Source organism: Fukomys damarensis, unplaced genomic scaffold (assembly GCF_012274545.1).
Source record: "Fukomys damarensis isolate Sample0158 unplaced genomic scaffold, DMR_v1.0_HiC HiC_scaffold_3, whole genome shotgun sequence".
Taxonomy (NCBI): Eukaryota; Metazoa; Chordata; class Mammalia; order Rodentia; family Bathyergidae; genus Fukomys; species Fukomys damarensis.
In genome coordinates this window covers 14,762,625-14,775,337 of record NW_022900915.1, presented here as the reverse complement: position 1 = coordinate 14,775,337, position 12,713 = coordinate 14,762,625, and the positions used below count along the sequence as shown (strand labels likewise).

The 12,713-nt window shown below is 44.0% G+C and overlaps 1 protein-coding gene and 1 non-coding gene across 2 annotated transcripts in view; one reads left to right on the top strand and one right to left on the bottom strand.

The window, feature by feature from the left end:
* Arhgap26 (Rho GTPase activating protein 26) overlaps window positions 1-12,713 on the top strand; it is a 445,337-nt gene that overhangs the window by 42,590 nt on the left and 390,034 nt on the right. The window lies entirely within an intron of this gene.
* LOC117287517 lies at window positions 923-1,027 on the bottom strand. Its single transcript, XR_004518800.1, has one exon. It is a non-coding gene; the product is annotated as a U6 spliceosomal RNA (small nuclear RNA).

The window sequence follows — 12,713 nt, the reverse complement described above, 5'->3', positions numbered from 1 at the left end:
TTTTTTGGAGACAGGGTTCACTGTGTAGTTGAGACTGATGTAGAACTCACTGTGTAGCCCAGGCTGGTCTCGAACTCACAGTGATCCTCCTGCCTCAGCCTCCCAAGTGCTGGGATTACAGGAGTGCGTCACCACACCCAGCTTGACTATGTTTTAATTCCATTCATGTGTAAAAGGGAAGATTCTGTTCCTCATCTCTTGTGTAATCAAGAACGTAGACAGAAGGTAGCATCAGTGACCGTGTTGCATGGGGTGGTTGCTTTAGAGGAGAAACCAGCCTCCTTGTGCCCTGCCGGTGGGGCAGGGAGCCAGGTGATAGGAACAAATGGGACAGTGTGTGTTATGGCTGTGCTAGAGTTACCGTAACAAAGCACCACAGATTGGGTAGTTTAAACAGCACAATTCTAGAGGCCAGAAGTAAGATCCAAATGTTGGCATGTTACCTCTTCCCAGGCCTCTCTCGCTGGCTTGCTGACGGCCATCTTCTCCCTGCACTTTACATGGTCTTTCCTCTGTTTGCCTTCGTCTCTCTTTCGTATGTGTTTACCACTCAGGTTGGATCAAGTCCCACCTATGTGATATCCTAATTGCTTCTTTTTTTGGGAAGGTACTTGGGATGGAAGCCAGGGCCTTTGCACTGAGCTATGCCCCACTGCCTTTTTTGAGACAGACCCAGGCTGGGCTTAACCTTGTGATCCTCCTCAGCCTCCCAGAGTGCTAAGATTGCAGACATGTGCCACCATACTGGGCTACTTATCTCTTCCTAAGCCTTATCTTCAGATGCAGTCACTTTCTAAAGTACTGGGAATGTGAATTTTGGGGGACACTTTTCAGCCCATAACAGCATGTTTCAGCAATGCTGTTTCAAAATCCACAAGCATTGCCAAAGCCTTGAGTTACTCAGTTTGGTCTGTCTTTTTTTTTTAATATGGAACACTTCACAAATTTGCATGCCATCCTTGCTCAGGGGCCATGCTAATCTTCTCTGTATTGTTCCAGTTTTAGTATACGTGCTGCCAAAGTGAACATTCAGTTTGGTCTTTGAGGACAGAAGGGAGGACCAGAAGACCAGCTGCTTTAGACTTGAGTGTGGATGCATGGCTGTCATTACCACTTTAATGTGATCTTGCTCATGACTTAGGCCAGTTGGCTGCACCTCAGGAGGTTGGACAGGACAGAGGTAGGTGGACAGTTTCATTTGCAGCCAGAAGGTAAGATTTTCTCATTTACTGTTGCATCCTGGCTACTTTCCGATAGGATTTGAAAGAGAGGAGTAGGGATGCTTTGGGGAAGGATTTGTTGATGGTGAAAGAGAGACATTGTCCTTCAGACAGGACTCAGAACTTCATCAGGAGTTGGGAAAACCATGGCTAGAGCTTTCCAGTAATCTGCGATCCTTCTTCTTCCGGTTTGACGTGCTGTAAATAATGACTGCCTGGTGAGAGGGGTTTGTAGCTGTTGACTTTGGCTGGGATGTAGCCTAAGGAGACTCATCGGTTTCCAATTCCTGTTCTCTCAGGACATTAAGTATTGCAATGAACTGGAAAAGTTTCCTTTATTAAAATTGAAGGAAGAGTTGGGCTGGGAGGGAGACCTAACTAGGAAGGGAGCTAACACCAGAACTTCCGCGTGTCCTTCAGGGACAGTTTTGTCTTTTGCATTGTCAGTGTTCAGTAGCTTTAGACCCACAGCGCAGCAAGGTGAGGTGAACACCTGAAGTCTCAGCCAGTTTGCACTGACATGACGTGATACTGACAGAGCAGCTGATTTGTAAGGACAAGTAGGATGTGTTTCAGCTCTGGGGTGCCACTCACTCTGGTTTAGAACCTGACTCTCCTGCTTTTCTCACCAGTGTGACCGTGGGCCAATTGCTTAACCTCTCTGAGCTTCATTTTCTTTACCTGTCAAATGAAATAATGGTATCTACCCTATGGGATGTGGTGCAGATTGTCAGTGGTCAACAGCTGTTAGCTGGTTGGTAGCCTCTGCTCTTATTACCAATGTGGGGTTGTCAGCAGGCTGTTATCCTTGTCAGTTGGCCAGCTTCTAATTCAAGGAAAAAATAACATTATGGAATTACATTTTAATCAGGCTCCAACCTTGAGTGCTTTTCTATTTCTAGCTAAGAACTCAGGTTTGTTTGTTTGTTTATTTATTTATTTGAGACAGGGTCTCACTATATAGTTCAGGCTGGCCTTGAACTCACTATGTAGCCCAGGCTGGCCTTGAACTTGTGGTGATCCTGCTGTCTCAGCCTCCCTGAGTGCTGGGATTATAAGTGTGCACCACCGTGCCAGGCTCAATTTTAAGCTCTTTAGAGAATAATACTTTTCAAATGGGTAAGAATTTTTAAAAAATTGTATTTGGTGTTTTATCATATGTCTAAGGTTAGTCTTCTGGGTTAAAAAAAGTATCCTAATCGGTGAGGTTAGCATATTTACATTCACTCCACACATTTATTGAGATGTCTCTAACCATCTTGTACTTTTCCCTTGATTCCTTCACAGTCTCTACCTACACTGATTCTGCTTTTGCCTGCCACAGAGCCTTTACACAAGCTGCTCCCTGGACCCTAGAGCACTTTTGCCACTTTCCCTCACATTTTTCGTGCTCATCCCAACCTCTCTTCTTTGGCTAGTCTTCCTGGTCCCATTGTGCTTCTACAGGACCCTGATGCTTTCCTTCTGCAGTACAGAGCTGTCTCTTAATGTACACTCCTCTGGGTGAGTTCATCTCATCAGTAGATGGGAAACACACGAAGGTAGGGACTCTGTCCTTTTTTGGGGGTTCACCATTATGTACTGAGTGTGCGGTAGCACCTTCATGTGTAGTGGACGTTGAGAAAATACGTACTGAATGAATACATATCATGTAAGAGTGCATCAGATACAGAGAGAGAGAGAGAGGGAGAGAGAGGGAGGGAGACGGAGGCAGAGGGAGGAAGAGGGAGGGAGAGGGAGGGAGGGAGAGGGAGGCAGAGGGAGGGAGAGAGCCTATTCAGTCCCCATCCCTGAGGAAATTCCAGTCTCTTAGAGGACACAATTAAATAGTGCCAAGGGAGATGAGTGAAGCTGAAGTTGAAAGGAAGACAAAGTCACTCTCCACGGGGGGAAAGTGAAGGCCTGTTTAGGAGACACCAGGCTCCCCTGGGCCTTGGAGAAAGAAGAATTAGGCCTGAAGAAATGGGAGGAAAGGGCACATGAGATAGAAGGGACTATGAGCCACGCCTTGGAAAGTTCAGCATGGATCAGGGAAGGGGAATCATGTGGTTTGGCTGGGGCCCAGCTGGCTTGCAGGGAAGTGGCAGGTAGTTAAGTTGGGAGGGACGTCAGAGCCAGGTTTGCCAGGCCTCCAGCGGGTTGGTTGGGAGGAACATAGGCGCTGCGGGAGGTCTGGAGCAGGCACTGTGCTCCAGAAGACGGTCGTCCCATGTGATTTTCATCGAGACAAGAGATGCTCAAGAGTGTGAGAGGAGGGGGTTTCAGTAGGCGCCTAGGAGGAGGCAGTATAGTGAAAGGGAGAGAACACTGCTGCGCCTTGGTCACTGACTAGATGCAGGAGCTGAGGCAGGGAGAGGAGACCCAGAGGAGAATGAGATTTTGTAACTGGGATGCCTGAGGGTTTAGTTTTTCTTTTAGATGAAGCAACATAGAAGGCCCCCAGGATGGTACCTGGCAGGTATGGGAAGTCTGGTAAATGTTACTTCTTTTCCCTGTGCCAGAAACAAGAACTCAGGTGCGAGGGAGGGAGCAAGATAAAGGAGCATTCGGGTGGTGAGGGTCAGCAGATGGCTGGAAGAGCAGGGGTGGTGGTGGTGAGGGAGAGCGGCAAATGTCACCTTCAGAGTTGTTGAAACGAGAGAGAATAGGTTTTGGGAAGAACTTGGGAAGTTGCCTCCCTTGAAAAGTCAGAGGCAGAAAGGGGGATCTACAAGATGAACAGTGATGCTGGAGAAGGGACACCAAGAACATGGGGCCTTACGAGCCTGGCTTCAGAAAATGGGTTTTCCTGTGGGAGAGATGATGAAAGCTACGGGGACCTTTGGTGACCTATGGGTGGCGTTGAATTACGGGTATGGCTCTCATTTCAGCCAGCCTCTTTGTCATTTCTGTTCTCTGACCACAGACTGTATTTCCAGCCCTGGGCAGCTCTGTGTCTTCCTCCTACGAGGGTAGGGACAGATTGGCCAACCTCAGTGCCTGCCTCAGTGACTTGCCCAAGTGGTGTCCTGCATTGTCACACGTCAGGTGCTCTGTTCATGCGGCTCCCAAGATGGCGGAAAGTGCTTTTATGGGAAGATCAGCTGTATCAACGTTGAAAAGTTCATGTGCCTTGTTTAAAATTTTCTGACAGTAAGCTGGGCATGATGGCACGTGTCTGTGATCCCAACACTCAAGAGTTTCAGGCAGGAGGATTGCCATGAGTTTGAGTTCAGGCCTAGGATTCATAATGAGTTCAAGGCCAGCCCAAACTATATAGCGAGACCCTGTCTCAAAAAACAGAACTAGCAAAATTCTTTTCCCACTCAGTGGGTTGTCTCTTCACTCTGTTGGTAATTTTTTTTTTTTTTTTAATTTTGGTACCAGGGATCAAACTCAGGCCCTTGCACTTGCAAGGCAGGTGGCAAAACCACTGAGCTAAATCCCCGGCCCTGTTGGTAATTTCTTTTGCTGTGCAAAAAGCTTTTTAATAAGATGAGATCCAAGCTGTTGATTCTTTTAGCTAGTTCATGTGGGACTGAGGTTTTGTTCGTGAAATCTTTTCCTGTGCCAGTGTCTTTAAGAGTTCTATCTAACTTATCTTCCAGCAGGTTTAGTGTTTCTATTGTAATATTTAGATCTTTGATCCATTTTTATTTTAGTTTAGTGCATGGGGAGAGATGTAGGTCTAGTTTTAATCTTTGGCAAGTTGAAATCCAATTTTTGCCGCACCATTCATTAAAGAGGCTATCCTGCAGCGAGGGTATTTGGCCTCTTTATCAAAGATTAGGTGGCTGAGTGTGTTTGGAGTTGTTTCTGCATCTTCTAATCAGTTTTATTAATCCTTGGGTCGGTTTGTGCTCGCTCGCCTCCCTCCGTCCCTCCCTCCCTCCCTTCCTCCCTCTCTCCCTCCCTCCCTTCCTTTCCTTCCTTTCTTTCTTTCTCCAGTACCATGCTGTTTTTATCATAGTAGCTTTGTAGTAAAATTTCAAATTAGGGATTGTGGTGCCCCTTGCCTTGCCTTGGTTGTCCAGAGTTGTTTTTGCTATTCTGGGTTTCCTCTAGTTCCAAATGAATTTTAGGATTATTTTCTCTAATTCTGTGAGGTGTGCTATTGGTATTTTGATTGGGATTGCATTAAGTATGTATAGATAAAAGGACTAAATTCTAGAATATATAAAGAACTGAAAAAAATCAGACCCCCCAAAATTTAAAGACCCAATCCAAAAACGGGCATCTGAAATAAATAGACCCTTCTCAGATGAAGTACAACAAATGGCAAATAAATATATGAGAAAATATTCATCATCACTGGTCACTGGGGAGATGCAAATTAAAACAATGCTGATATTCCCTCTCCAGAATGAATGACTGTTAATCAAGAAATCAACCAATAGCAAATGCTGGCAGGGTGTGGGGGAAAAAGAACCGTTTACCACTGTTGGTAGGAATGTGGACTGGTGCAACCACTGTGGAAATCAGTGTGGAGATTCCTCAAAAAAAACGAATACTAGAGGTTCCATTTGACATAGCTATTCCTCTTCTTTGTATCTTCCTGAAAGAATTAAAAGCCTCATACCACAGCAATATAGGTACACCCATGTTTATAACTGCACAGTTTGTAATTGCCAAGTCTTGGACACAGCCCACATGCCCATCAACTAATGAATGGATACAGAAGATGTGGGTTTTTTTTTTAATACAGTGGAATACTGTCTGCCATAAAGAAGAATATCCTTGAGCCATTTCTAGATAAACGGATGCGTCTTAAGACCATACTCTTCGGTGAAATAAATTGAACACATGTTTCAATGCCGCATTGTTTCCCTGGTGTGAGAAAGCAAAAGTGGAAATAAGGACCAAAATGAATTATAGATATTGTGAAATAGGAAGAAAAAATTCACATGGGAAGAGTAACGAGGGAAGGGGGAGGGAGAAAGGAAGGGGGGAAAAGGAAAAGAAGGAAAAATGGAGACAGAGTTTTTGTAAATAAGGAGGGGAAGAAGGGTTGAAGGGAGGGGAGGGGAATGGGAAAAAAAGGAATCAAAATATATCACGTGCAGATAGAAATTCCCTATGGTGAATGTGATTATTACATCTAACATGTACCAAGAAAAATAATTAATTAAAACAAAATAAAATAAAACATTCCCTGACAAGATTTGGGATCTCTTTGGCCTTTGCAGAATCAAGAGTTTTGGTTGCATTTGGTAGAGTAATTGCTCTAGGCTTCAGTTTTAGAAATGAGATATGAATAACAGGGGTGTCACAATGGGCTGCGTGCGGGGTTGTAATTCAGGATCCAGGTTCTGCTTTCTCTCCCTGGGTGTGTCTTCCAGTCCCCACCCTGAGAGTGTGCTTTGTGTTCCAGCATTTGTTAGGAGTCCTCACAGCTTGACTCATGGCAGACTTCCTTAATTCTGCTGGCCTGGAAGTGTATCTTCCCTCTACCCACCTAAGACTACAGAGAAAGATGCCATATACTAGTTATCGTTTTTCTTTTAAGTTACTGCACTTAGCCTCTGTGACCTAGGCCTATGTCAGCCTGCACCAATGCTTGTTCTGGCCAGCCAGGCCACACTTGGCTTCGATGGCGCAGTACGCCAGCCTCTTACCTCTGACCTCTGCACGCCTTTATGTCTCTGTGCCGTGTGCACAGGTGTGGCATGGCTGGCTGGGGTCAGGGACGGGCACAGGAGGCGGTTATTCTCCTCCTTGTCATCCTCTCTCCCTGTTAGTCTCCTTGTTTGGTGGCTGCACCTTTCACTGTCACCCAGTTACTAGATTTACTTGGTTCTTTAACGTCATCTCATGGAGCAAGGTGTCGTGGTGGTTGAGATCTCAGAGTCTGGAGTCTGGATCTTCTATGTGTTAGTTATTATTTATTGGCAATTACTTAACCCACTTTCTTCATGTGTAAAATGAACAGAATGACATGATCACCTTCATTGGGCTCCTGTGAAGCATAACATGAAGCAAGACTTGTACAGAGTGGGTTTATGTGCTAACACACTTGGCTGCATTTACCTCCATTCTTATTCTTTCTCACCATCTGCAGGATGGAAGAGCTCCAGGTATCCATTTGTCGGCTTCTCCCTGTGATACTTCTCACACAGAGTGGCACTGTGGTGGGGGGAGCTTTGTAGAATCTCCCTTCCTTGTTCCTGTGCTAAGGCCCCCCATCCTCCTCCAGGACATGTCTGGGAAGAGGACCCCTCTGGCCTCTAGGCATTAGTTCCACCTGGACATCAGCGCTTGGGCTAAGCACCGCAATGAGTCTTAGTAGGAGTGAGTTGTCTGCTTAAGCCAGCTGAAGCCAAGAAGGGAATTTTACCGTGGGAAGCTGGGATATTCCGTGCCTCCAAGGGCAGGAAGTTTACCTGGTTTGGAACTGGGAAATGAAAAGTCAGGAGCCTGAGTTGTAAGTACTTTCACCTAGGCTCTGCTGGTGTCCCCTCTTATATGCCTCTCTAGTGGGTCAGCTTTCTGTCTGAGCATGCATGAGGCAGAAGGAGGCTGCCCAGCCCTCTTCTAACACATTCCTCAGTTTGCATTTCCAGCATCACTTAACAAGATCCTCTGTGCTCTAATTACAAGTTGCTTGGAGAGAACAGACCAGTTTGGCTAGGGCAGATGTCCACTGTGGTCCATATGTGAGGAGAGTGGCCGGGTCGGTGCACCGTGTCTCTCCTGTTGATGTGGACAGACAGGTCCAGACATCTGGACAGGACAGTCACCTGCACAGGTGACATAGCTCTTGTCCTTTCGGCCAAAGAGGATAAATACCCTCTCTCCTCCCACAGCCAGCTCTTTTTATTTGCAAAACATAACTAAGGACCCGTCCCACAGTTATTAAATATAACATCTTCTTACATAATGTAATTAAAAGTGAGTTTATTTAAAAATTTATGGGTTTGATTTAGAAAAAAAGTGAAGGTGGAATGTGACGGGTTGAAGTTGAGAAATGCTAACTGCTGGTGCTTGGACCAATGGGCTCACCAGGAAGCCTAGGCACCCCTTCAAACCATAGGCAACATCTTCTTTGTCTGTCTCCCCTTTTTTCATGGAGGGGTAAGTGGTTTTAAAACTTCATTTGGTTTAAAAATTGAATGTACAGTGCAGCGTTCTAAGCGTTATTTATTAGAAGTTGCAGTTTCCCTCCCCAGCAATTTTGATGTAGCATTTAGAATGACATGCATCAATATGCGTTCCATATTCCATAAGCATGACATGCTAAAGTGGGTCTTTCTTGGACTTCATGCTGAAGAACACTGCTTAAAGAGGCTCAGGACACCGTGATGTTGAGAATCTGGTGTCCTTAGGATTGTTCTTCGAACTGGTGAAACATTTTGGTCAAGAATGTCTGAGATCTTTGGACAAAACATTGTTAGGTCAATTTATATCACAAATTATTAAGGGATTCTTTTTCTTGGAACAGCCCTATTATGTTTGAATTTGGCCTTTTGGGACCAGGATGTTGAAAAAGAACAAACTGAGGTTTAAGAGTTCAAGTCTTTGTGTGATCATAAGTCTGTTGTTAGAGAGACATGCCTGGCCACAGTGGTTGTTAGGAGACGCGCTCAAGTGTTTGGGTAGCAGCAGCAGCAGCACTAGCCCTGTTGTATCTGTGCAACAGTGGGGTGGGCAGAGCTGGGCTTTGCGCTACCATTTAGAAAAGAGAGACACCTTTTCTTTTGAATGGATCTGCTTGTCACCAAAGGCCATAATAAAAATAAAAAAACCCCAAAACAATAATAATGAAACCTTTTTTTTTTGGTACCGGGGATTGAACTTGGGTCCTTGCGCTTATAAGGCAGGCCTCTGAACCGCTGAGCTAAATCCCCGGCCCCATTAATGAAACTTTTTAAAAGGCCCTTCCATGTGCCTGGATTATCATACATGCATTTTCTTATTCTTCCCCAGAACACTGTGGCATCTGTTCTTACTTGCATTTTACAGATGAGGAAGCTGAGACTTAAAGCATAACTGGGAGGAGAGTTGTCATGGCTAGCCTTCTGCCCTGGCCTACGGTAGACCTTGTGCTACTGGGGAAGGCAGTGCCAAGTAGTGGCAAGATCAGGCAGCCACCGCTCCACATGGACAGGCAGAACACCAGGAAAGACTCCTTGAAGTGGAACTTGAGCTGAAGTTGAGTGAACTGAATCGTGGAGTCAATGTACAGAACTTTTTGAGGTATATTTTTTAAATGTAACATCAATGTTTCCTTCGTCTTTAAGTCCTCTTAACTATGTTACTGTGGACCAAGGGAGAATTGTCCATGCAGGGGCCATTGTGGTCACAGGCACTATCTATTTCCAGCTAGTTTGGTGTTGGCATCAGTGAATGGCAGACTTCCTAAGGCAGAGCTTCTTAACGTGGAATCCATGTTCCTTGGAAGTTTCTTTCAGTGGTCCACAGAAGATCTGTGAAACTTTATGTGTGTGTGCTCGTGCTTGCACATGTGCACTTTTCTGGGTAGCAGAAGTCCTTCCTGTATGTTCTCCCAGCCAACTGTATCCCCGAACAGAGGCTTCACTGCCAGTGGAACATTCCACTGTTTAGCTTGTAGCTAGGTGGTCTAGGTCCTTCCTCAAGGTATGGTTATTGGGTGGCAGCATTAGTAGCATCTGGAGAGTTGCCAAGGAGAGTTGCCAAAAATGGCAGTTATGGGCCTCACCTGCTCCCTGTTGGTATTTTACAGAGATACACAGCTGATTTGTCTGAACACTAGAATTCTAGACACACTTGATCTGATGAACTCTCTCTATCTGCAGAGTCACTTTCCAGTGCAGCTCTGTGCTAGAAGGCTTTTAGAAAAGCCACATTTCCTCATAGCATTTCTAGAAAATAGAGTGCCTCTATGTGTAATGTTTCTCATTTTTGTCTTTTCATTATTGGTGCTCAGCTGATCATAGATACAGTCAGAGCTAGATAAAGAGATTTTTGACCTACATTGGCTGATCAATATCAGCTGTTAGGTTGGCCATAGCTGGCACCTGACCCAACTCTTTGAGTGAAATAAAAAGTTGGAGGTGATAAAACATTGACCTTTTAAATATAATCCCCCATAAGGCATTTCTTTCGAATATCATTGTGGGCCTTTTTTGGGAAAAGATAGCTTTTGCTTCTCAGCTTGGCATAATTGATTATCTTAGAGAGGTCTTTGCTGGTCCTTTTTCTTCATCTTCTTGCTTTTTGCCCAAGAGTGGCTTATTCTTTATCTGTCTGTTGCAATGACTTTTTGAAGAATTGCCAATAATAAGGCAGATTAGCTGTCTGGAGAGTTGCCTGATGACTCACAGTTGATAAACACAGCCAGCTGATGTCCAGGTATCTTCAAGTTTGCTATTATATGTGTTCTGGCTCTATTCACACTGGACTCTGTTCATCTCAGAAGGAGAAGTCTGTTTTCATTTTGGTGTATATAGATCTGGCACCTCCTCTAGTTAAAGCTGATTGAACATCAACTCTGTGTAAGTATGTGGGCAAAAACCCTGCAGGGTTGAATCTCAGTATAAGTCCTATGTAGAGAACACATATAATATGATACCCAATCTATGTTTTTATTCCTGTCACAATTAAAATCCATTCTGAATTACAACAAAGTATTTGTCTTGTTTTATTGTGTGTATGTATTTTTGGTCCTCATCTGGAATATTTGATGCCTTATTGCTTACATGAATGTCTGCGCAACAGACTGGAGTTGAAGCCTGAGCCCCACGTGATTCCGTGTTCACTCTAAATCTCTAGCACAGTGCCCAGCACATGAAGAGCAGTCAGTGAATACTTGCTGAATGATTGAGTGCTGTCCATGGGACACATGCTGTGCTTAGTGTTGAAATACTTTCTGTCATTTAATTCTCTCAGTGTTATGAAGCAGGTGGCATCATTCTTCCCATTTTATAGCTGAGCAAACTTGTAAAGTCTCTTGGCCAGCATCTCAGCTGTTGAGGGAGGAGTGAGGGGTTGGATCCATGACCATCTGACCCTGAAGCTTATGCTAGACACATGGACCTTTAATTCTCCCCAGGTAAGGGCACTGACCTGCAGAAAGCCATGGTGTACCTTGTGCCATGGCTTCTGGAGGGCTCCTTCAAACGATCAGTGTACACAGATACAAAATGTGGGCCACCCTGATGCCTGCCAGAAGTCAGCATTCATGTGCCTCTCCCTTCTGCAATTTTCTCTTCACCCTTCTGCAGAAGTTAAAGCACAAATGGCTGAGTACGTTTGTACTTCTTCCTTTGTCCATCTTACTGAAGCCTGGCTGTAGAGTCTCTGAGACCTTAGACACCACTCTCCTTATTTTTGGAACAAATTGAGTTATCCTATGTCATCTAATGTTGGTGGCAAACACCTCAAAGCATTGGTCACAAGTGAGGGAAAAATCTGTTTCCCTTCTGAAGACATAGAGTTGAGTCTTGTTTGAAACAGTTTTTTAGATTTTCCTAAAAATTAGTGCTCTGCGTCTTTAATAGGAATGTCATTGTGTGCATGTTAACACATACTTGACAGCAGTAATTGCTTGTGACAGCTTGTAGCTTGCTGGTAGTTATTTAAAGGCACTCTTGCTTTAGGTTTCTTCTCTCTACCACTGCTTTGGGCCAAATGATTTGTTCCTGTGTTAGGCCTGTCTTGACAGAGCTTTCACCATTCACAAGTGGCCATCTTATTTGCAACCCTTGAAAGATCTTTTCTTTTTATGGTTTACAGATAGGAGCAAAGCAGTAGATGGATATTATAAGTAGTTTGGGAATCATCTCACCTGTTTTTTTTTTGTGGTCTTGGGCTGGGTGTGACTCATGTATGCACATTTTGAGATAATCTCCATGAGTAGCTTCACAACATGTTTTTTTTTTTTGTTTGTTTGTGGAACACTGCACAAACTTCCAAGTTGGTAATGTTTTTGGTAGCATTTGCTGCGGTGCACCCTCTCTCCCTCTCTTTTAATTTTTTTAAAATTGAGTTTATTGTTACAATCTAGGTATACAATACAGTTACATTCATCATTGGGATTCTGAACCTTTACATAATAGGTCTTGATTCTCATTTTTTTCCCCTTGTCCCTGCCCTCCCTTCACCCCCTCCTCCCCTCCCCATTTACAGACACTTTATTTCCATTTTTTCAGTTTCTCATATTTTTTTCCTCTCCCTTATTACCTTTCCCCCACCCTTCCCACTTTCCCTACACCTTTATCCCTTTAGTTCCTATTTCACATTATTAATTATCTCATTAGGATCCTGTGTACTATTATAGTTTTTCGCACCAAAGAAACTATTCGGTATTTCAGTTAAAGAAATCTCTGTATGAACATTAAAAATAGGGAACCCTAAAATAAAACTGAAAAGGAAAGTAAAAGAGAAAAGGCAATGATGTAACATTAAAATAATCCTTAATTCTGGAGATGAAAATGGTCCCTGAACATATTTATATTGCTTCTTGCCCTTATAGTCTTATCTTATTCTTTTTTCATTATTTAGAGAATACTTTATTAGTTTCTGTAATCAAACCCA